Source organism: Papio anubis, chromosome 12, assembly GCF_008728515.1.
Source record: "Papio anubis isolate 15944 chromosome 12, Panubis1.0, whole genome shotgun sequence".
Taxonomy (NCBI): Eukaryota; Metazoa; Chordata; class Mammalia; order Primates; family Cercopithecidae; genus Papio; species Papio anubis.
Window position 1 is genome coordinate 3,246,778 of NC_044987.1, and position 24,129 is coordinate 3,270,906.

The following is a 24,129-nucleotide window of genomic DNA, read 5'->3' on the forward strand; positions in this document are numbered from 1 at the left end:
GGGAAAGGGTTCTGTGGCCTGGGCAGTGCACACATGGGCAGACCTAGAGGAAGCAAAGGGCTTCACTTACAGAAGAAAGGTGTGTGTGTGTGTCTGTGTGTGTGTGCACACATGAGTACGTGTCTGAGCATGTGTGTTATAAGAACATTCTTTGAAGGGAGTAATTTCTGAGGAAGGCTCAAAGAGGAAAATGAATATTAAAGTCACAATTGTTAAGCAGCTAGATCTCATTGTACGTGTTCTTGCCGTAAGAAATTAAAATTTAAAATAAAAGAAGTAAAATGAATGTACTTGAAGAAACTCTTGGAGGGGTGGATATATTTGTTACCTTGATGGCAGTGATGATAACATGAGTATACACGTATGTCCAGACTCACCATGTTGTACACAATAATTGTGTGCCATTTTTGTATATCAACAATACCTCAAAAAAGCTGGAAAAATTTAAAAAATGGAACAAAAAGAGACACTAAAGGGCTCTCTCTCTCTCTCTCTCTCCTGCCCACCCTCTCCCTCTACTATGTGAGTAAACAGTGGGAAGGTGGCTGTCTGCAAGCCAGGAAGAGTCCTCACCGAAACCAGACCATGCTGGCCCTCTGATCTCAGACTTCCAGCCTGCAGAATTATGAGAAATAATTTTCCTTTGTTTAAAAATAAACAAATAAATAAGGTGGCATAAATAAATAGGGTGGCATAGGGACTATCTGCACCAGGATGAAAGCAAGAGGGAGTGAAAAGGACCTTTTGGTTAGTCAGTTCCTCCCTTAGTAAAATGGAGTAGATACTAATTCCAAAAGAACATGCAGGAATCAAGGGGCATAAACCATTGGCAGAGAAAGCCTTGCACAAAATATCTGCTTCTGCAGCTGAAGCTGATAAGCAATTACCGTGTTCCTAGTGAAGCAAAGACTAATTTTACTTTCCTGGTGGCCTCAGGTTGCAGGACCAAGGCAATGTCTGGGGAGCAGAGTCAGATCTCTCTTTGGCGATGCAGCCACATAAGCATTTGCAGGCTGTTCTAGAAACAGCGAAGGAACAGTAGAGACGGTTTGCTCTAGGGGCCATTGTGAACCTAGCATAGAGAGCCAGGCCATTCGTTAAGCCTCATGGACAGAAAACCAAAAAGGAGAAAATGACCACCGATGCCTTGCACTATTTTTATCACCATAAAAAGCACAGGCCATCGTCTTGGGGAAGGGGGTTCATTTGACACGGTAAATTAGTTTGAAACTTTTAATAGAGAGGGTGCCTAGTTATTTGAAATCAATCCAAGGGTATTGTATTAAGTCTTGTTTCTTAAAAATATGTGGTATATGGTTTCTGTGCTGATCAAAAAAAAAAAAAAAAAGTGCCTGGAGCTGTCATAGGAGAAAGAGAAAGCAAGTTCAGCTAAGGTCTGGCCCTGGCCCGCCCAGGCTAACACCCACCACCTACCACCCGGTGGGAAGAAAGTGAAGAAAGGGGAGTGGGGAGGAGCCTTGTAGAGAAGTTGCCCAGGGAAGACAGTAAAATGGGAAGATTTTTCTTGCAATCTTCCCCAGAGAGGGGCTGCTAGAACTTCCATTTAGAGAGTGCTGTCCTTGACAAATGGTAATTTTTTTCCCCACTACCCGATAAATTACTTGGAGTTAAAATTAATATTTTCCTTCAGAAAAGAAATAATCATTACCCTCAGAAGCAAAATTGGAGCTAAGGCTCCAGTGATATAATAATAATAATTTGCACTTGGGTGGATTCTTTCCGGCAAAGGTCTAGGAAGCTTTGCCAAACATTAATTAATTAAGCCTCGCAGGTTCCCCCAGGAGGCAGGTAGCTATTATCTCAGCTTTCCAGATGTGGAAACTGAGTCTCAAGGAGGTGAAAGTGATTTGCCCAAGGTCACTCTGGGAATGAGAAGTGGGACAGAGATGGAAATGACAGAGCCTGCCCCATGCCCAGAGTCAGAGAAGCTTTCTGCATCTTTTCCCGCTGGGGCCATGGAGGGCCTAGGTCTGCAGACCTCATGCATATGCAGGACTCAGAGAATTCCAGTCCACTAAGCACAAAGGGGCAGGAAATGGGTCCCCAAACTATTTTCATTTGCAAGGTTTGGGCTGTTTGTCACCAGGTAGAGCTCTGCTAAAATTTGGAAACAAACAGGAAGTGGTTAGGAAAGACATAATTACAAAATGCTCCAGAAAGAAAGCACCTGTACCACCGCTAATGGGATTACTTATGCATATCTAACCTCTATGTTAGCCTTCTGCAGAGTCTACATTTAAGAAACACGAAGTAGGGAAAGTGAATTTTTGACAGGGGAAGAGCGACTTCAAAGAGGTCTCCTGTGTGCGGGCTACATCTCCTGGCTTCATCCATCATGACACGCCCTGGGCTCTGCTGGGCCTCCTTGGGAATTTGGTGGGGAAGGCTGTTTTCAGGAACCCAGGGCCTCTCCCCTCCACGCCTGGCTTAGCAACTGACAAATACCATCAGTGAATTCCCCGCCCTCTCCCCACCTTCCCGTCTTGGGTGCTGCTGACATATTTTGATATTTCCTCATGAGATTATACTTCACATAATGAATTTGATTCTTCAATTCTTCCTCTCTCTCTCCCTCACAAGTCTGTAGCTTCTAGAGTTTATCTGCTGCAAGATGAATCGCCCAGAGACTCTGGGAGCATCTTTCTTTACACTTCACCTCCCCCACTGCGGATGAGAAACAGACTTTTCCCTCATCCATCATAAGTCAGCGTGACAGGGCTGTCGGTCCCCAGGCCTGCCTTGCTGCATCCTCCTCTCTGCCCTGCCGCAGCACGTGGCCTGAGTCCCGGCACCAGTTGGGACCCTTACGAAACACTTTGAATTGCAGTAGAACCAGACCAAAAGATCCTAAAAAATATAAAAGAGTAATAACAGGGAGAAAAATGACTTAAAAATAAAATGAGAGAGTGGTTTCCAAATTTCTTTATTCGGTGGCCTCCTCTCTCTTTAAATAGGACATTGTGAAATTCTAATAAATCCAGTCTTTTTCTTGACATGTTATCAATCTTCCAACATCCCTAGAGGGTAAAGGGTGAGTCCTGTTTGCCTGATTTCACAGGTGAGGCAAAGGAGACAAAAGGAGGTGAAGAAGGATGATGATGAAGGCTGAAGGAAGGAGGCTTTCTCGGGCCAGGAAGGGAAAGTGGGGGGCAACGCGGTAGTGGTGTCTCTGTGCGGTGGGAATAGCAGACTAGCTGGGATTCTGACAAATTGTTCTCTCGCTCTGCCTCCTGCCTGTCCCCCAGCAGGGACTGAAGGAATGAAAATAGACCAATTCCATTTAAAGAGCTGGGTTGTGGGGGATCCTCTGGGATCTGTAACTAAGTGAATGGCCACAGTTTTTGTGCCTTGGTTGCGTTTGGCCACAGTGAGTGTCTTAAGAGTGCACCCACGATCCTTTCACCCTTTCTTCTTCATGGATAGAATGGATGGGGGAACTTTTGTTTCCAAATGTTATTGGAAGATTTAATTAAGCACCATTGGAAATTTTTGAATGGAAATTGCCACATTAGTCATGATTATTACCCATTTTCTTTAAACATAGGGCCAACTGCTAAGCTGTTAGGCACAAGCCTAGAAATTACAAAAATATTCAAATATCCATTATCTGGGATTCTGTTTGCCAAGCATCCTATCTAATCAGGGAAAGCCTGCTGGAACAGATGGGCCGTACACTGTGCCCTTCTAAGCCAGGAAACTTGGACATGCTGGGGCCCAGTGAATGGAAGCGCCAAATGCTGCTGCCACCGAAATAACTCATTTCTCCTCAGTAAAAGCCTGACTGCGCTTGTTCCCTTCAGATTGCACCTGCAGCCACTTCTGACGTCTGCAACACAGAACTAGGGAGGTGGACACTGGCTTTTCTGAGAGACAAAGGTCCAGGGTGGTCTTGCATGTCACCCAGAATCTTGCTGGGCTGCGTCCAGGTGCCTGGGATGGTCAGCCTGGGGGCACGGGAAAGACAGAACTGACTTGAAGAAGAGGACTATTCAAAGTGGCTTGTGAAGGTGCTTACACACAGAGAAAGGGCCTTCCTTTCACTTCATATTTATGAGTAGTTTACAGAAAGCTTTGGAGCCAAAGGAAACAAAATTGGTAAACACAGTAAGTAATAGATTCAACAAATACAGTTAAGGATAAAGAACTAATTTACATTTAATGAGACAGCGATTGTTTATTAAATAAGAAATGGTTGTGCTTATTGCGATGGCCTTAAAGGTTTTTCAGGAAGAATACATTAAGCTTTGAACATAGCTTTTTCATATTCAAAAGATGTGACTGGAAGAAAGGAGAAAGGGAGGAGTCAGCAGAATGAATAAAGTATGTAGGAAGCAGATCACTTCTGGAATTTAGAGCATTGGACAAAAATCTAATGGAAAATAAATTCCACAAAAGGTTCCCTTCCTTGTGTGTTATACTGCAGCTGACCTCACGGTATTGATTTTTTTTTTAAGTAGCATATGATTACTAGAGAATTGATGGCATGTTGGAACATATATTCTGGCTATGACCTTGTATAATGTATTTTTGAATCAAAATTGCTTTGCATTTATGACTATGGGGATCTATGTCCATGTAGCTATCTCTGCAATCTCAAAGTGAGGAAGAACGGGATCTTCCATGTAGAAAGCTGGAAAACCTCTTAGCCTTCCACGACAGATAAAGCCAAGCAGAAAGTATGACTGAATAGGGAGAGTCACTTCCGTCTGTGAGTTGCAAAGGCCAGTTACTTCACAGGATTGGTTCCAAAACTTTTACCTGCAGAATCTCCTGAAGACACGTGGGGCAGCAATGGTGCTCCTTTGCCTTTGTGAACAAATCGTTTTTTAACTTGCTGTTTCCTATTTTAAATAGCACCACATGCAGTGTCAAAACAGTTGAATTTGAGTTCTGATCTGTCACTGGCTGGTTGAGGCAGACAATTCTAGCTTTCACCAATATTCCTGCCTGTTTTCCATGCTAGAGACTGCATTTCCCAGCCACCTTTGCAGTTAGGGGGGCCATGGGATGAGAGCAGAAGGGATGTATACACTTGAAGGCCAAGTCTTGAGAAGGAACAAAAGTGAGCCTCTCGTGTTCCCTTACTCCTCTCTGTTGTTTGGGTCATAGGTGTGATGGTAAGTGCTGAAGCAGCCACTTTGGAGCTAGAATTAAAGCTGTGGCTGTCAAGGTTGCTCTACTAGCCCTAGACCACTATTTGTTTATTCTATTCTATTCTATTCTATTCTATTCTATTCTATTCTATTCTATTCTATTTGTGGAGATAGGGTCTCTCTATGTTGCCCAGGCAGGTCTCAAACTCCTGGCTTCAAGCAATCCTTCCACCTCAACCTCCCAAAGTGTTGGGGTTACTGGCGTGAGCCACCACGCTGGGCCTATTTTCGGTATCTGTTTTTTTTTTTTTTTGAGACAGAGTCTTGCTCTGTTGCCCAGGCTGGAGTGCAGTGGCCAGATCTCAGCTCACTGCAAGCTCTGCCTCCCAGGTTTACGCCATTCTCCTGCCTCAGCCTCCCGAGTAGCTGGGACTACAGGCGCCCGCCACCTTGCCCAGCTAGTTTTTTGTATTTTTTAGTAGAGACGGGGTTTCACCATGTTAGCCAGGATGGTCTCGATCTCCTGACCTCGTGATCCGCCCATCTCGGCCTCCCAAAGTGCTGGGATTACAGGCTTGAGCCACCGCGCCCGGCCTAGACCACTATTTGAAAGAGAAATACATTTCTACCTTGATTAAGTCACTGTTTTGGGAGAGGCCTGATTACAGCATCTTAGCCTATATTTTGACTCATATAGAACTCAGGTATAATGACCTTTGAAACTGAGACATTATTTTATGTGTTTCACCTCTATTTTAAACACAGAATTCTTAAGGGTCAGGAATTTATGTAACAAATTTGAGACTATGTGGTGAATATACCTTGCTTTTCCTGACGGATATTAAGGATATGAATAGGAAAAAATGAATGGAGAAGCAAAGCATATTCTTAAAAGTAAAAAGACAGTTGGTTAATCACTTTACCAGAGAACTGTCAAGAAACACCTGATGGAAATACCAGCAGTAGTTGATAAGTTTTTTTGTGTGTAACACAATAAAGACTATTCGGAATAGCCATATGTTTCACTAAAGAGAATAAAAAGAAGAGTTTTAGACCGGGCCTTGGGCACATTGCTGGAAATCTGTGATGCTGGAGGCTGGCTCACCAGGAGAAATCCAAGTCAGCTACAAAACATGCTGGCCATGGGAAGTAAACAAATGCAAACTTTCTGCTTGTTGTTTCAAAACCTCCTCACAGGTATTTCATAATGAATCCTTCAATTCGATATTGAATTTGATTTTTTATTAAGAAAATATTCAAGCATCACAGAAACATGGTAAAATAAACCCATATGTCTATTATTGAAATTCACTAATTATTAAGTTTTGCTGCATTTGTTTAGCTTTGCTTTCTTTCTTTCTTTTTTCCATTTTCTGAGATCAGCATGAGTCACACACTGCAGAATGGTACATAAGAAACCTAAGAAACCTGAAATCCATCTTCCATCTCCTACAGGCTCAAGTCCTGTTCAGTCTTCATGAAGCTGCTCGCAGAGATCCAGTGAGGGCAGAGGACGCCAGCCCTTCTCCTCCAGCTGACACTATTCCCTCAAAGATGCGAACCTTATCTGATAACACTTGTTTGTCTTTCCAACTCCCTACTCTATAGGCCAAGGCATACACTGCCTGGGTTACTAGGACACTGCCAACCTTATTAGCAAATAGTAGTCTAAACTTCTCAGGGGATCATCTTGGAACTGTTTTAATAATAGCATGTGCATATACCAAAAAGGTAGGAAATCCTGACTACTTGAGAACCAAACAGACTTGTAGCTCTAGGAAAAGGAAGAGAGGTGGCTGAACCCTTTGGAATCATAAAACCAGGAGCATCTTTATATAAAACCCTGAGGATTAGAAAACAGGCCTCGCTGTCTGTCCTCCAATTCCCTGACAGTCTGAATCATGATGGGCTGCTGGACGGGTATGGGTATTTCCAGCTCTCTGTATCTCAAGCCAATCGGAATGAGTGTGTCAGGTATGAGGAGGGTTGTGCAGAGTATCCAGGCTGGAGGGGTTAGCTCTAGGGAGGGCCTCAGGGTCTCTGTGCTGCTTCCCAAGGAAGCACACAGAAGAATTTCCAAAGGAAAGAAGGCAACTTCAGTCCAGACCCGCATCAACCTCAAGCATCCGCCTTGCACAGAATGGTGTCTGTTTCTCAAGAGGCTGGGCTCAAAGGGGGCAATCTCATAGTACGAAAGACTCAGCAAGTTCATTAAGGCGCTTCCTGGATATGTATGTCAGTACTAAACAGAATGTGTTAATGGAAGGCTGTAGGGGAAAACATTTCATTGGTAGGTAACTGTTTTTCTTTTCAGTTACCTTGATGCAGAATTTCTAGACAACAGCAGAGGTACAAGTGAGTTATATGTTTGACTCTGGGGTTTTGCTCTTTTGAAATTCCAATTGTAAGCTGACATTGCCCATTTTCTCAGAGATACAGCCGTGATAGACCACTGCTCACCCTCCACTCCCACCCATACCCCCACGCCCCCTGCTAGCCCCTTATTCAAATGCTCCAAGAAGTATCTAATTGAGTAAGGCACCTAGGATCAACAACAGCGCCCCCTGCAGCCACACACAAAGACCCACACATCCCTGTGCGGCACATCACAGAGCTGATACAGCATAGTCATATTAATTTAAAAATGTGTCTTCCAGGTTAGAAATAAGATCAGTTTATTACTGGTTTTAGGTCCAGGAACCTAGACTTCCTGAAAGGAGAGGGCTTGATAGGCACTTAATGTTGAAAGATCTTGGCAATATCACTCAGTCATGATGAGGAAAGGATTTAAACCTCCTTCACACTTTAAAAATGGACTCTTGTCCACGTCTCTACTTTTAAAGGAGGAGCTGGAAACACTAAACGGTGAAGTGTCTTTCACAGGGTCGGGGCGTCAATGATCAGGTGGAGGTAAAGGCCATTGCTTTGTGAATCATGATCTCTTTTTTTCACTCCTCTGACCAGGTTACCCAACTCACAAAACAACTCGGTGATCACAGAGCATGTCCTGGCCACCAAGACATACATAGCAACCTAGTTACCCTACTTTAGTTACTCAACTTTAAGCCCAACTTCTTCCATTGGCTTAACTGGGGATATAATATTCATCTATATGTTTGCTTTAAAATACTGGAATCAGCTGCCTCTGGTTGTCATGACACACTGTTAAAAAAAGTAAAAGTTACAAATCACCTGAAATTCCCCTTTGCAGACACACACGCACACACACACACACACACGCAGATACCAAGACGCTGTGTAAACCTATCATTAGGGTTCTGTCCCAGATAGTATGCAACAATAATAGCTAACATTTGCAACATAATTTCCTCAGATATGGTTTTTCTCTTAATTATAAAAATTCCCGAAGCTGGGTACAGTGGCTCATGCCTGAAATGGCAGCACTTTGGGAGGCTGAGGCAGGTGGATCACAAGGTCAGGAGTTCGAGGTCAGGCTGGCCAATACGGTGAAACCCCGTCTCTACTGAAAATACAAAAATTAGCTGGGTGTGGTGGTGCACGCCTGTAGTCCCAGCTATTCGGGAGGCTGAGGCAGAAGAATCGCTTAAACCCTGGAGGCTTAGGCTGCAGTGAGCCGAGATCACGCCACTGCACTCTAGCCTGGCTGACAGAGTGAGACTCTGCCTATTCCTATGAGGTAGGTGCTATTATGTGGCCTTTTTACAGAGCAGAATACTGAGGCACAGAAAGTTTAAGTAATTTGTCTAAGAATTCATAACTTGTAAGCAGCAGAACCAGGCTTTAAACTTGGGTACTCTGACTTATTAATTATTAAATATCATTTCAGTAAAAGTATAACCTGAAGCATTAAGTTATAATACTCTGCTTTTCATGTAATCTGTATAGAGGAGATTGTTCTTCTAAATGTATACTTCATGACAATATTCTGTCTACCTGCTTCCCTCTGTTTGGGGGAAGAGGAGAGGTGGTGGTGACTTCCAGTTTTAAGGGCCTAATTCTTGCCAGGGGAAGGTGACTTGGGGATTGGATGAGAAGTGGACGTTAGAGGCATCCTCCTTTCTAATCTTGTCACTTGTGTTCGTTTTCAGTCTTTTTTCAAATCTATCTCTGTTTGTCTTTAGTTCCAAGGACATGTCTCTACCATGACAGCCCACAGAACACAAACTTTCATCCACAAGATATGAAACTATCATTTTCTGGCAAACGCAAGAAACTTTCCATTGACTCTGTTCCCTTAGAGATGGGTTAACTTCCTCTCAGTCATAAACAAGGGCAGCACCTTTGGCATATGGAACACTTCCTTGTTTGCCCCCTGTGGGGCCCATGTCTGGGGCCTTCCTGGTGCCATCACTCCTCAGCATTTAGGATGTCTCTACTCAGTCAGTTCCCTAGGGGAGTAGCTGCCCTGGGGAAGAGATGCTATCAGAGAAGTGGTTCTGTGTCCCACGGGGTTGTCATACTCCTAGAGGACAACACTGGCAAAGAAAGGGGAAGGCAGGAGCAGGGCCATTCCTGCCTGAGCAAGAGCTAGAAATGTTCTCCCCAGATACCACCTAAAAATCAAAGCTGACAACTGAGCTGGGACCAGCTGATGAAATCGAAGAAGGAGCCAGCAAAATGCTCCCAGACTGCTCTATATTTTACCCCCTCCAAATCTACCTGTAATTGGGTATGCCACAGGCTGCAGACTTTGGGAATGTGTAGGCAGTTCAGGACCATTAGTTAATGCTCCTGCAGCGGAGGGCTCTGTTCTACAATTCATGCCAAGAAAAGACCCAGAATCTACTTATGGTTTTCAAAGATTTTCACCTTTGGAAGACTGCCTTCAATATAGATTTAATCACAAGGACCCAATGGCAACCCTGTCTAATAGAAATCTCCTCAGTTATCCTGTCTTCCTCCTAAGAACCAGACAAAAAGGAACCAAACCAAATGACACAAGGTATAAATTTATCTTGCCACAGATTGAGAACAATGTTTGCATTTATGTTATATTTAGGATGTGTATGGAATTTACTTTATTAAACACATACTACCGATTTTTGTTTTTTGGTTTTTGTTTTTGAGACTGGGTCTCACTCCATTGCCCAGCCTGGAGTGCAGTGGCATGATCATAGCTCACTGCAGCTTCAAATTCCTGAGCTCAAATAGTTGTTCCACCTCATACTCCCAAAGCACTGGGATTACTGGCACAAGCCGCCACACGTGGCCCATATTGGTGATTTAGAAAGTGTATAGCTTTTTTAAAAGACCTAAGGTCTTTTGTTTTGCTTATCTGGCCTCATGGGGACACCTTGAAAAGTTTAATTAGAATGGACAACGAAGACAGGTGCCCTGCCATCAACAGTTTCCATCCCCCACTCAGGAGGAGAGCTGGGAGATGATGTCTTCAGAAGGCAAAGCAAAGTGCATCCAAGCAGAGGCTGAGTTTCTCCAAAAAGTCAGGATGGAAAAATCCAGGTGATTTCAAAAAACATTGTTGCAACATAATTACTTTTGATATACCTCAAAGTTGTGCTAATACACAATTTAATCCTCAGGGATTCCTTTGCGTCCCCCCTGTGAATCATCTGAGATGGCAATCAACAGCAATGAAGAGCCCAGGAGGACTCAGTAGACCAGAGTACTAAGAAATAGCGTTCTATCATTCCTTGTACCCATGAGTTGTTTTTGTGTGTGTGTGTGTGTGTAGGGGTGGGTGTGTGTGTGTGTATGTGTATTTGCAGGTGACCTAAGTGACCTTTATATATAAAGAAAGATTATTTGCAGCAATACTTATTTACAAATTGTTACATCCCTGAGGATATTAATTTTTCCTGCCAGAAGTCTCATGTGACTATATATTGTATTTTTGATCAGCTGATATGCCACTAAATATTGGAGGAGCTTGATTTCTTCAGGGCATGCCTTAAGCCTCAAACCATCACAGGGTCATCACTGAAATCATTTAGTCTTCATTCAGCTTGTTCAATAACTTTCGTCAAGAGCATACGTGGGGCCAAGCATTGTCCTAGGAACTATGGACATCACTATGACAAAGCCATGAAGGAGCCACATAATCTCGAAAGGGAGACAGAAATGACAACACATTATAGCAAAAGTGTGTGAACATGTGTTAGTTCATAAGAATGAAACAAACCTAAGGAGGGAAGAGTCAACTCTTACAGGATTTAAAGTCAGGAAAAGAAGCATTCACAGAGGAAGATTCATTTGATCTGGTCCTTGAACAGTTGATAAATGAGTGGGATTGACCAGGCAAAGAGGAGGAACAAAGGTATTGACAGCCAAGGGAATAACAGGCTCATGGGTTAAGAGGTATCAAATGGTCAAGTTCACTGGAAATGAGAGTGAAAATATACGTGGGTGACGGGGTGTAGATGTGTGCCACATGGAGAGGTAAGAACTTGACTTTACAGGTGATGGGGGAAATGATGATGATCTTACAACTATGATATAACTTACTTTGCGTTTCAGGAGGGTCCCTCTGAGAATAGTGAAGCAAATAAAATTATATAGATGGGAGAATAGAAACACCACCAACAACATCCAAAAAACATGGGGAAATGTTGCCATAATATAGGTTAGAGATTACACAGTTGTAAGATTTTGGTAGTGGGAGTGAAGGGTGAAGATAAGTTTCCAAAATGTGTAGGAGGTGGAAATAAACTGGGCTTAGAAACTAATGGAATACAGAAAACCTGGGAGCAGGAAGAGACAAAATGCCTCCCTAGTTTCTAGAATGGGATAGTGCTGTCATTCATTAAGCTAGGAAACACAAGAGAAGGAACAGACATGCAGGCCAGGAATCTGTGGGTCCTCAGGTGAAGCTGCCTGGTAAGTCATGACCAGCACACAGCTGGTGTTCAGGAGAGTACAATTGGTCTGTGTTCTCATCCAGGTTGCTTAAGCCTCTTTAAAAACCTGTAGAATATACACTACATCAAAAGTACACACAATATAGATGTACAGCTTGATGAATTATTGTAAACTGAAGATCCTTGTAACCACCACCCAGACAAGAAATGGAACATTTCCAGCACCCAGAAACCCTCAAGGCCTCTCCTGCTCCTTCCCCATCAAACATTCCCCTTCCTCACAAAGCTCCTGTCCTCAATTTTATTATAACCATGCCCTTGATTTTTCCTTTTTAAAGTTTTACCAACTAATCATCCATTCTTGAACATAAGAGTTTAATTTTGCCTGTTATGGAATGTCAAGCAATGTGTGTTCTTTTTCTGGCCACTGTAGCTTGGTGTGGATTGTGTGAGTCTTTTTTGTGGTACGTAGTTTGAATGTACTAATTTTCAATGCTGTTTGACGTTCCATTGAATAAATACACTACAACCTGTATCTTCATTCTATGATGGACATTGGCACAGTTTCTATCTTGAGGCTGTTTTAAACAAGGTTACCAGAAACATTCCTGCCCTGGTCCCCTAGTACCTAGGTACACACATTTCTTTTAATCAGGAGTGTAATTTCTGGACCATATGGCATGCATATCTTAAGTTTTGGTAGATAAAGGTAAACTATTTTCCAAACTGACAGTGTCAATTTTACACTCTTGCCAGCCATGCATGATACTTACCATGACATGACATCATTACCCACATTTGATGTTGGCAGGGTTCTTTTCTGATCTCTCTTCCTCTCTCTCTCTCTTTTCCTCTTCTTTCCTGACCCTGTCGCTCTCCCTTCCAGCTCTTTTCCTTCTTTCCTTCCTCATTCTGGTGGGTGTGCCTTTCTGTTTCACTGTGGTCTTAACTTGCCTCTCTGTGTTACCTAGTGATGTTGACTTGGCCTTTTGGGTCCTGTTTTATAAAATGCACGTATAGATCTTTTGCTTGCTGTAGTCTGCTGCATTGTCTAACGGTGTTTGTGGGGACCTTGCCAACTGTAGAACTGCTCTGGATGGCCAAAGAGGTCTGCCCCTCTCTTCTGCCATGCCCAGTGTGTGGTAGCCTTGACATGGGATGTGACAGTTTCACCTCAGAAAGGAATTTTTTGCTATAGTTTATCTTGTGGCTGCCTTCTAAGTTACCTGAGGACTAGGGTTTGCTGTTGCGGCCATAACTTTGGGCCTGCATGCCTCTCTGCAATCACCTGAAGTCTCCACAAAAACATGTGTGAATCCTCTCAAGGGCAGAAGAAAGCCCGTGTGGATAAGTCATTTATCAACAGAGCAGTCTCCTGGGTAAAGGATGCTTGAACATACACAAGGATGTTCACGGAGGTATAAAGAGAAAATGGTGGACCAGTGGGTTCTTGATTCCATGTGTCTGAAACACACTGGTTTTAACAATGCTAAATTGGGTTTTCAGCTGCAAGGCTTCCTGGAGTCTCTATGTACACTGGGAATTGAATTCCAAGAGGGAGATAATAGTGGATACCAGCTTCATTGCAATCGTGCATGTTTTTTTGAAGGAACCTCTCCCAGTATTTCCACACTAGATGCACTCCCTTCACCCTCAAAGTCCATTCTTCTTTTGCATAGTTCCAACAGATTACCATGTTCTCTTGGCTACCTGAGAAGTTTTTCCTTTAGGAGCTATTATCTTCTTTCTAAAGTGATTGCTGATTGCTCTGCTCTCTAAAGGTCACCATGGATCCTCCCATTTTCTCCTCTCCATGAAATGGTATGAAGTAGAGCTCAGGCTAAAAGCAAGGGCTGAGCTGGGAGCAGTGTCACACCTGTGGTCCCTGCTACTGCAGAGGCCGAGGCAAAAGGATTGCTTAAGCCTAGGAGGTTAAGTCCAGCCTCGGCAACATAGTGAGATTCTTTCTCTACAAAAAACAAACAAAATAACGTAAAATACAACTTAAATTTTAAAAAGTTAAAAGCAAATGTTGGTCAGCAGCTTAGGTCTGAATCCAAGCTCATCCACAGCCAGCAAGGCCAACAGCATTAATAAACTGCTTAACGTTTGGAAGTCTTGGTAACTTCATGCAGAAAAGAGGCAAAATAGTGTCTGTTAAGGGCTGTTTTTTGAAGGTATTTTTTAAAAATACACAGGGTATTGCTCTGCTGCCCAGGCTAAAATAGAGTGGCATGATCTTAGTTTATTACAGCATCAAGCTCCTGGGCTCAAAGGATCTTCTCACCTCAGCCTCTGGAATAGCTAGGTGTATTAGTCCGTTCTCACAATGTTATAAAGAAATACCTGAAACTGGGTAATTTATAAAGAAAAAAAGGGTTAATTGGCTCATGGTTCCACAGGCGGGACAGGAAGCATGGCCAGGGAGGATTCAGAAAATTAACAATCGTGGCAGAAGGTGAAGGGAAGAAGGCATGTATGCATGGCCAGAGCAGGGGGAAGAGAGGAGGAGGAGGCACTGCACACCTTTAAACAACCAGATCTCGTGATAACTCACCCACTATGCCGAGAACAGCACCAAGGGGAAAATTCATCTCTATGATCCAATTACCTTTCAGCAGGCCCCGCTTCCAACACTGGGGATTACAATCTGACATGCGATTTGGGCAGGGACACAGTCTCAAACCCTATCACCAGGACTACAGGTGCATGCCACCACACTCAGCTAATTTTTAAATTTTTTGTAGAGATGCGGTCTTGCTATGTTGGCCAGCTGGTCTCAAACTCCTGGGCTCAAGCAATCCTCCCAATTTTTGAGTCTTAATTAACACATTTCATGTAAGGTGTTCAGGACTGTGCTTGGCACATGGTAAATGTTTAATGTCATTATCTATTGTTCTTCTTGTCATCCTGTTATTATTCCAGCTTCTTTTGCCAGTGCAGATCCCTGATTGTCATGCCATAATTCTCATGCGATTCTTATCCCAGAGCCATATGCCTCCCCTGAGCAACGCAAACACTGAATGTTTGTGCCTGAGTCTGCCCTGCAGGACGTGAAATGCAACTCATCACACACTTAGCTGTACTAACATAATGCAGATACGCACACGTGGGCACGGGAAAGAGACATCACCTCGAATCATGGTTTGTCACTTGAAAGATGGAACTAAGTGTTAGGATGTTAATCATCTTTGGGGCAGAATTTAATTTCCTCATGTGAATATTTTATTTTTTCCCCAGCCTCTCCACTAATGAAGATCTTTTAAAGGCTGCACATAATAGCTTTGAATAACCTCCAGTAGAATGAATCTATCTCTCACTGAAAACCCTTTCTGAGGATCGAAGACACCTGAACACATGGGGCAAAGAGCCATGGGTCCCAGAAAGCACAGCCCCTTGTGGCTTGGGCAGACTAGTTCCTTTCCTTGGAGCACAGGGTGTTTTGTTTCATTGTTGATGTTTTCCAGAAAAATTAAAGATATAATCATTAATCCACGGCATCGTTGTGGGATAATATGTATGAAAGATTTAGCTTAGTGCCTGACATCTTGTAGTCAGTTGACAACTCTTTGACTCTTTCTCTCCTTCCGTCTAAAAAAATTTTACTTTAAAAATTAAAAAAATTTTGCGCCTGGGGTTTCTTCTATATAGGGTGTGACCCTAGACATAATTTTTGCTGACTCAATTTATTGCAATACGCTGAGTTAAGTTCTCACAGGTACCATCTGAGATAAACACAAGGTCCCTTCCCAATAGTGGCCTCAGCTTCTGCTGTCAGACTCCAGAATGGGATCTGAGGATATTCCAGAAAAAGATACAGCTTTCTTCCCTAGCCGGCCTCTAAACTGTTTCTGTGTTTTCTTGATATCACTTTTGGGGAACTAAAAAGTGTAGTAAATGGCGGAAATGAGGAGCTTTTCTGCCTGTTCGTTCGTTCATTCATTCATTCATTCATTCATTCCTACTTTTAATGATGGCATATGCACAAGCACCCTACATAAATTGAGGATGCATAAGCTGTGAATTCTGCCTCCCAGGACCCCCAGGTTTGAGTGCAATCTTGTCACTGGCTATAAGGTTCTTTATTATTGTAGCTTCCTCATTGCTGTCCTTTCTGTCTCAGTGTCCCCAATTCCCAGGTATTTGGTAACTGGCCTTAAATATTGGTTCATAGTGGAAGTTTGCTGTGGGCTTGTTTCTTTTCATTCCATGTACATGCTAACTGCTGGATTTAGATATACTAAGAGACCTGGAGGCAATGGGTGCATTTGATAGATATCACATAAATAAATAAAGCAACATTGTCGGTCTCACACCTTCTCCCTCACCCTCCCCACAGGCAGTCTTTCTGGATCAGAATAGAAAGAAGTCAGGATGGGGAAGGCAGACTCTGCTCTACCCATTCCAGTGGGAATCAGCAAACTTTTGTATCTCATGAAGCCTTGTCAGCATCACATTTAATCTCAATGTTATCATAATTATTATAACTTTACATTTATATAGCTCTGAGTCTCTGGGGAGAAGAAAGAACTGTGAATATGAAAAAGATGATCAGGCTTCACCCCTCCTTTCTAGAGAGATAGACTTTTTTTTTTTTTTAAATTATTTTTATGCCTTTCTTGACTCATTCCTTGAGGCATCACCTAGATGTTCTGCCTGGGGGATGTTTTTTTCCTGGGTAAGATCAGCTTGGAAAAATGCACAAGGGGAGAGTGGTGGTGGAGGCAAAACATGCTGTGGCCAAAGGGAAACATCCTTGCCAAGATTAAAGAAGGAAAGAAACTAAGATTTATTAACTACCAAGTAAAATCTAAGCCCTGAGTTACTTGCTTTGCATATCTAATTTAACAGTCACTAAAATTCCCAGAGAAGTATTATTATCCCTATTTCACAGTTCTGGAAAGAGAAGCTCATTGAAATTCAGGAACTTGCCCAAGGTCACCTAATTAGTATGTGGCAGATGATGAGTTTGAACCCCTCTGTCTCCTTGCAAGTTCCTGCTCTTCTTGGTGTGATTGAAAACAAGCTTGCAATCTTATTCGGACGCCTCCTAGGCTTTGGCTAATCAGCCACCTACTGCATAGCACTGTGCTATGAGGTTTGAGAGATGCCAAAGATGTATCAATCCTGGCTTCCCTTCAAGGATTTTCAAAACGGGAGATAGGATTGATGTGCAGGATCCAAGTCTGTCGGAGTTGAGGGGACCAGGAGAGAACTAAGAGCGAACTTTTTGAGAGGGTGTATAGTGTAGTCCCTCTTGACGTAAGTGACTCCATCTTAGAAAAGAGCTCCATCTTACATCTCAAATGGCATCATGCCAGCAGGACCAGACATTCACCTAATCAACAGAACTACCTAAACCTGACAAGGGCATAACCGGACACACTCTTTACATCACCCCTTACCGGAGGACTCAAGGACTCTAAGAAGAGCAGGACTTCACCGTCCACAAAACCATTTCACTGCACACCATCCCGCTGTCACCCACATGTTAGCACCTGGCATCTGCCACTAAAGGTTCCGCCCACCTCAAAGGCTCTTCCCTTGCAAGACGTTGAAGATCGTCTGGATCAGCCGAGCATTCTCTCTTTGTCCAAGCCGCTCTCTTGGGATTGGTTCATTAACCCCTTTTTCCTACCCCTTTTTCTCTTGTTGTTAAATGTTATTTTGTTTGACGTGGAAATGTTAATCTATAACATTTATATAATGATTAAGTATCCTACTATATATAATTTGCAATATTGACTGACTTATGGGTCAGCTAGGGCCTGTGTGCTCACGCCTCTGACCACTGAGGGAATGAGATGTAGTAAGTGTCAGGCCTCTGAGCCGAAGCTAAGCCACCATATCCCCTATGACCTGCATGTACACATCCAGATGGCCGGTTCCTGCCTTAACTGATGACATTCCACCACAAAAGAAGTGAAAATGGTCTGTTCCTGCCTTAACTGATGACATTACCTTGTGAAATTCCTTTTCCTGGCTCATCCTGGCTCAAAAGCTCCCCCACTGAGCACCCTGTGACCCCCCTACCTCTGCCCACCAGAGAACAACCCCCTTGGACTGTAATTTTTCTTTACTGACCCAAATCCTATAAAGCAGCCCCACCCCATCTCCCTTCGCTGACTCTCTTTTCAGGCTCAGCCCGCCTGCACCCAGGTGAAATAAACAGCCTTGTTGCTCACACAAATCCTGTTTGCTGGTCTCTTCACACGGACACGAGCGAAAGTCAGAATAATTGCCACCTTGGAAGCTCCATGTAGGTCATGGCTGAAGTAACATCAATAAAATCCTGACCTGTGGAAAGATACATATGTGCATGGATCTGGTTCTGTCTCTGCCCTTGCTCTGGTCACCACAGAGGGCTTCTTGGAAGACGAGGGTGGAGGAAGGCATCGTAGAACAGTAACTCAGACATGATGGAAAGGGAGGGAAGGAACTCAGGGGGTTTGGGGACAAGGAAAAGACAGCCTAGTCTGGGGAACACCTGGGGACTCCCACAGCCTGGTAGATGGATTTAGAAGGACACAAAAGGTACAGTTTGAGAAGTAGTGGAAAGAAAGAGGAAGAGTTTTTCTGGGCCTCCTGCTTTCCTCACAAACCCCAAGGCTAATTTATTTCTCATTCCCTCCTAGGGTCACTGGGCAGCTTTGCAGAGAGCTCAGCGTGGTGCTTGTCACTCCTCGTTTATGTGGTTGCTCCATTTACATTCCCCCAGTGGCCCAGGCAGCTGCAGAGGCTGCTGGGTCTCTCTTGCTGCTGGGGAACAAGGTGAAGCCAAATGGAAAAGCTCTGAAGGAGAGGAGCAGGACAGCTTGGTGCACCAGTGGAGTGCAGGAGTAAGCACAGGCTGTCCTCCTGAGTCCCACAACATGACATAGTTGACTTTGGCCAGGGATTGATAGGCAATTTTTCAGCCTTAGCAGAAATCCCTGCTGTGCAGAAGGTGAAAGTAAATGCAGGTCTCTTGCGATGAGATGCCAGGGAAACAGGACAATGGCCAGGGATAGAGTGGAATGGCTAACGGGGCAGTGGGAACCTTGTTTGTATCAAGGATCACGGTCCAAGAGAAAGATAAAATCAATCCAGGGTTATTTTGAGGCAAAGAAGAACTTGGTTTAGTTTGTTACAGAAGCATACAGAAAGCTTATACTCAACCTATTTTAAAGTGAAGGGACAGGAAATAAAGCTTCAGTCACACAACTTGAAGCATGCAATTGTCCTGCTTCAAACCTTTCCTACCTCCCTGCTTGCAAAAAGGAAAAGACCTAATGCTGTAATATGGTGCATGAGGCTATAAATTATTAGTGTTTCTTTTGATAAAAGTAAATTATACTCACAGTATAAAAATTCAAATTCCACAGCAGCATATTAGGTAACATGTAAAGGCCCCCCTCCCGCTCTCTAAGCTGACTACCCATCCACAGCTGGGTTCTGATGGACAATGTCAGCAGTCATTCCCTGAGTCAAGCCTCACCGTAACCCTCCCAGCCAGGTTAGATAATGCTCGGATATTCAAATGTTCTTTGCATGAAGGCATTGCAGCTCCCTCTGCCTAAAAATCTATCTTCTCCCCAGGCCCCTGCCTCTTCTCTACTTGATGACACCTTCAACTCAGTTTCACATTCAGCCCAAATGTCACTTGCTTTAGGAATTTTCCCTGATATGTCCCCATAGACCTGCTCATCACCTTCTTAAAACTCCCACTGTGTCCTTCATGGATTTAATAGTTTCTTTGATTTCATGTCTCTCTCCCTTTGCTGATTCAGTATGGCTTGAGAGCAGGGATCAGCTGTTCAGCTCTCTATTCTGAGAACCTAGCAAAGAGACTGATGTCAAGAAGACTGATGCTCAGTGAATGCTGGTGGAATAAATGGGTGGATGGATAGATGTATGGATGAATAAATGGATGGATGAATGCATTTAATGAACCAAACCAAACTTGAAAATGCCCTTCAATTCTTTATTGTGACTAAAAGGAAAGTGAATGAGAAAGCTGAGAGAAAAAAAGAGTCGTCAAGAAGAAAAAAAATGGAGGAAAAGCTAATACACACAGAAAAGGAGACAGACGCAAAGAAAAAAAAAAAAGAAAAGAAAAGAAAAAGAAAAAGAAACAGTGGGAAAAGGTCTCATGCATTTAAAAAGATGGTAAGATAAGCCATTCTGGTTATACCTGAATATCTGCTTGGATCACTTTATAAACATCCTTAGAAATGATACCCATTTTCACTGTATTTACATTCTTTTCACTCTTAAACTCTCAGAGAATGGGTTCCAGTGGGATACAGTTAATGGTCCAATGAGAAAGAAAATATTACCTGAATTGCAGAGACAGTGACAGAAGACATATTACCCTTGTAGCCCAGTGGGCTAAATTTTTGTAAAAAGAAGGATGGGACTAACAAGAACAACAAAAATAATGACAAATTGAGAGGGGTCTGGGGTCCTTCAGAAAATGATCAAGCTATTGGTAACCACCATGACCCATCCTATTCCTCAAACCACCTCTACTCCACCCACTGCCATCAAGTTATCTGATTAGATGACCAGAGATTCGCCTGGAGAGCTCAAAACGCAGGACAGGCGGTCCCCCCAGAAGGCTCTGTCAGACTCCCACGTCCACTCTTCACAGCTCCTTGTATGCCCAGGGCTGTGGAACAGGAAGTAAAACATTCTCCAACTTTAGATTCATACCTGAATGAGAGGAAGCGGAGGTAATTCTGTTTAATTGCCACAACCTCTGTAACTCAGAAAAGAAAACATTCCAAGATGAGGTATCCTGGTGCCACCATGGAGCCGAACTCTCATTTTGCCTTCAGGGTCACAGAAAATGTTACCATAGGCAGAATAAAAAAATGTCTATGGACAGAGGATGAGTGAAGGCTTTGCCAAATGGGGAATAAAGGATTCACAACATGGATAATTTTGTAGTAGAATGGGAAGCTTTGTTTACCAGGAATAGAAGCAGGAGCTGGAGAAAGAAGAGGAGGGAGGGAAGATGAGAACTGTAGACAAACCCACCGGATACTGAATCCCACTTCTCTAGAGGATGAAGGGAGACTTGCCCTTTCTTCTTATATGCTTCTGTCGTATTTTAATTTTTTGAAGCAAATTGTATTACTTTGAAACTGGAAAAAATATTTTTAAAAAAAGAAAAATTTGTTTTATTCCAAGTGCCAGAAAGAGATGTCTGGAAACCCAAAAAGATCAAAGGTCCTGCTTCTTTAGTTCTCTAATCTTGAAGCCAGCCCATGATCCTTTCCATGGGACTGGTCTGCACGCATCTTGGTCTTTTCCAGGCTGAGAAGTAACCCAAGATTTGCTGAACATGGGGGTAGGGACCTTGAGGAGGCAAGACATCTCTGCAAGAAGAGGACCCAGCCTCTTTCCTGGGAAGAGAAGAGAGGCCACCTGCCTGTGTGTTTGCTAACACGCAGGAGCTGCGGCCTGTAATCATCATTAGCTCTCTTTGGTGTTTACTGACTGTTATTAATTAGAATGAGCAAACTTGGCATTAATGTGCCTGCCATAAGGATGAAGGTTCTTACTGCACAACCATCCTGCATAAGCGGCTAGACTGGGACTCATTTACCAACTGTTACCAGGATGATGCAGGGCTACAGGCACCAGCTGATGAAGGACTGGGCAAGGGAGGGCGCTCGGACCTGTGCTTCTCTGAAAGTTCAGAATTAGGGGAAGCTGTGCTGGAGCAGAGGGAAGCAGAGCCTCTCCCCAGCTCATGTGGGAGCTGCTAGCAGGCTTTGGGCAGCCTCCAAAAGTAGCCCAGGCAAACCCCCAAGGTCCTTGATCACCAGACAGCTTTCCTCTGGCACCGGCTGTAGCAACTTTCTCCCTAATCAGAAAATCACTGAACACAACTTCCTTTACCGGACAGTGGATCAGTGTCCTGTTGCCCTTCAGGAGAGACCCTGCCCTTCTGTGGGTCTCAGGAAAGAGGTTAGGGATATGTACAGTTGCCAGTAAAGGGAAGGCATTGTCTGGTATTCTGATCTATCAGAGTCTATTCTCTCGTTTCTCTGGAAGTGATGCTATCCTTGCATATTTCCTGTCTGGGAGTGCAGCCTTCAGAGAGGAGACTGCCACCACGTGAGAAGTTTTGAAAACAGGGGAGGTAATGGAACATGTTAGCTAGAAAAGAAGGTTAATTTCTTCCTGCATGGTTATATGGCCTCGATGTAGAGGCGAGTCTCTGGAGAAAATGGCAACGTTTCAACTGGTTCACAAGTAGGATGCACATGAGACTTAAGGTAGGAGATACGTTCACTCTAAGAAAAGTCACGTATTCATCGTCAGCTTCCCTGGGAGGCAGCATAACTGGCAACCATGTGGGCAAGGAAGGCTTCCAGAGGAAAGGGCACCAGGGACATGTTCTCCAAGCTATGGGCCTCGTATTTTGGATTGTTTTGGGAATCATTGTGCTCACATCCCTGGAGGATCTGGGTGTAGTTTAAACACACTTCAGGGCTCAAGCCTAAGCAACCAGGGAAATAAGCACCTACTCTCACACGGGACAAAGACTTGACAAAGAGCCGGGCTGCATACTTCCTCACCCAGAGCCTCCTTCTTCCTTCCCTCCCTCCCTGGTTTTCAGGAAATCCTGCATCGGTATAGACAATGGTGTGCTCTGAATGAATGTCTCTGCTACCTGGAGACATTTAGGCTCTTTGAACTAACTCACTAGTAGAAGTCAGGGGGATTGTGAGAAGTAGAGGGAGCTGATAAATGTGGGTGCTAGAATAGGGGGTACATTTGGGTCAGCTGGGAATTAGGGAAAGGATAGTTGAGGGTTCTGTGTCACCAAAGGCAGCATAAGGTTTCACAGAAGTTCATACAGGAAAACCTCAAGATGTTGCCACATTTCTGAGATGTCAGCAGCTAAGAGAAGAAAAGATTGCTTAGTTACAGAAGTTTTACCCACGGGAGCGTCTGGAAAACAGCACTTAACACTGTCACTGTCTTCATGTAGCAAGCACCTAGAAGTTCACAGTGCAGCTCTGAAGAAGTGCTCATTTCCGCCTTCTTGTCTCTTCAGGTGCTACATGGGGTGTTGGAAGGCTAGTGACCCATTAGGCATTTGGAAAAATTTATGCAGCTTCAAGGCTCATCTCAAAAGCTAACTCTGAGGCCTTCTTGACCCTCTGAGCTGAGCTGGGTCTCTCCATTCCCTATGGGCTCATTAGAACTTGGATATTCATTTAATGCAAACAACACATGGAAATAGAATGGACAGTCATTCCCATTTAGTTGTGAGCTATTCAAGGTCAATACTTGTGCTCTGTTGATCTCTCTAACCCTCTAGATCTGGTGCCTGGCATGCTGTAGCTACCAGTAAATGAGGCAACAGTCTTCTGGAAATTGCACTTCTATTACATATATACTGATGTTCACCAAGAAGAACACACCAAAAAGATAAATTTAGTTAATATTGAGCCAATGCATAAAGAGATACACTGGATAAAGGATATAAAGATTAAGGATATAAATTTAGATGTCATAGCATGGAGGAAGTAGAGGAGAGAGGAATTGACGTTAATTGAGCAACTACTTTTACCTAGAACGACACAAAATCTTAAATATGTTATCTAATTCAGCCATCATCACAACCCTTGCCGGTAGGTATTCATATTCTCATGTATTTAACTCCTTAGATGTTATTGTATTCTTATTCTCTACAGGCACTATTAACAAGAGGAGCAGAGATCTTATTGCTTGTTTATGCACAATCTAGCAACTATTCTACAGCTCAGACAGGACACGCGAATTGACTGACTTTACATAGCTCACAAAATTGACTGACTTTACATAGCTCATAAAATCGACGGGTTTACATAGCTCATTTAAGTCTGGTCTGTGTGGCTCTAAGGTCTACTCTATGTATTGTAGGTAACATATATTCCAGAAGAGGTAACCCAGGAAACTCTGAAATTTTCATTTTGCAACCAAGAAGGGCATCCTGGAAAAGCTAGCAATTCTGGAGCGTTCTGGGACCTCCAAATCGTCTTTGGTGATGTTTCACAGATTCCATAATTTCATCAGTTAGTGCTGGCTCCTGGATTAGGCATTGCATGGGGGAAGGCAAGGGATGGTCCTCTGTCACTTTAAGTCCTAAATTATTTTCAGGTGTTTGTTTAGAGGCAGCACTGGGAGGCAGGCTGCCATTTAGGAGAAAGGGTGGACGTGGTCTCCTTTAGACCTCT

General features: G+C 43.5%; 1 protein-coding gene across 8 annotated transcripts in view; it reads right to left on the reverse strand.

Moving 5' to 3' along the window:
* Nucleotides 1-24,129, reverse strand: part of NTM (neurotrimin) — a 1,410,016-nt gene that overhangs the window by 777,589 nt on the left and 608,298 nt on the right. The gene's annotated exons all lie outside the window — the stretch shown is intronic.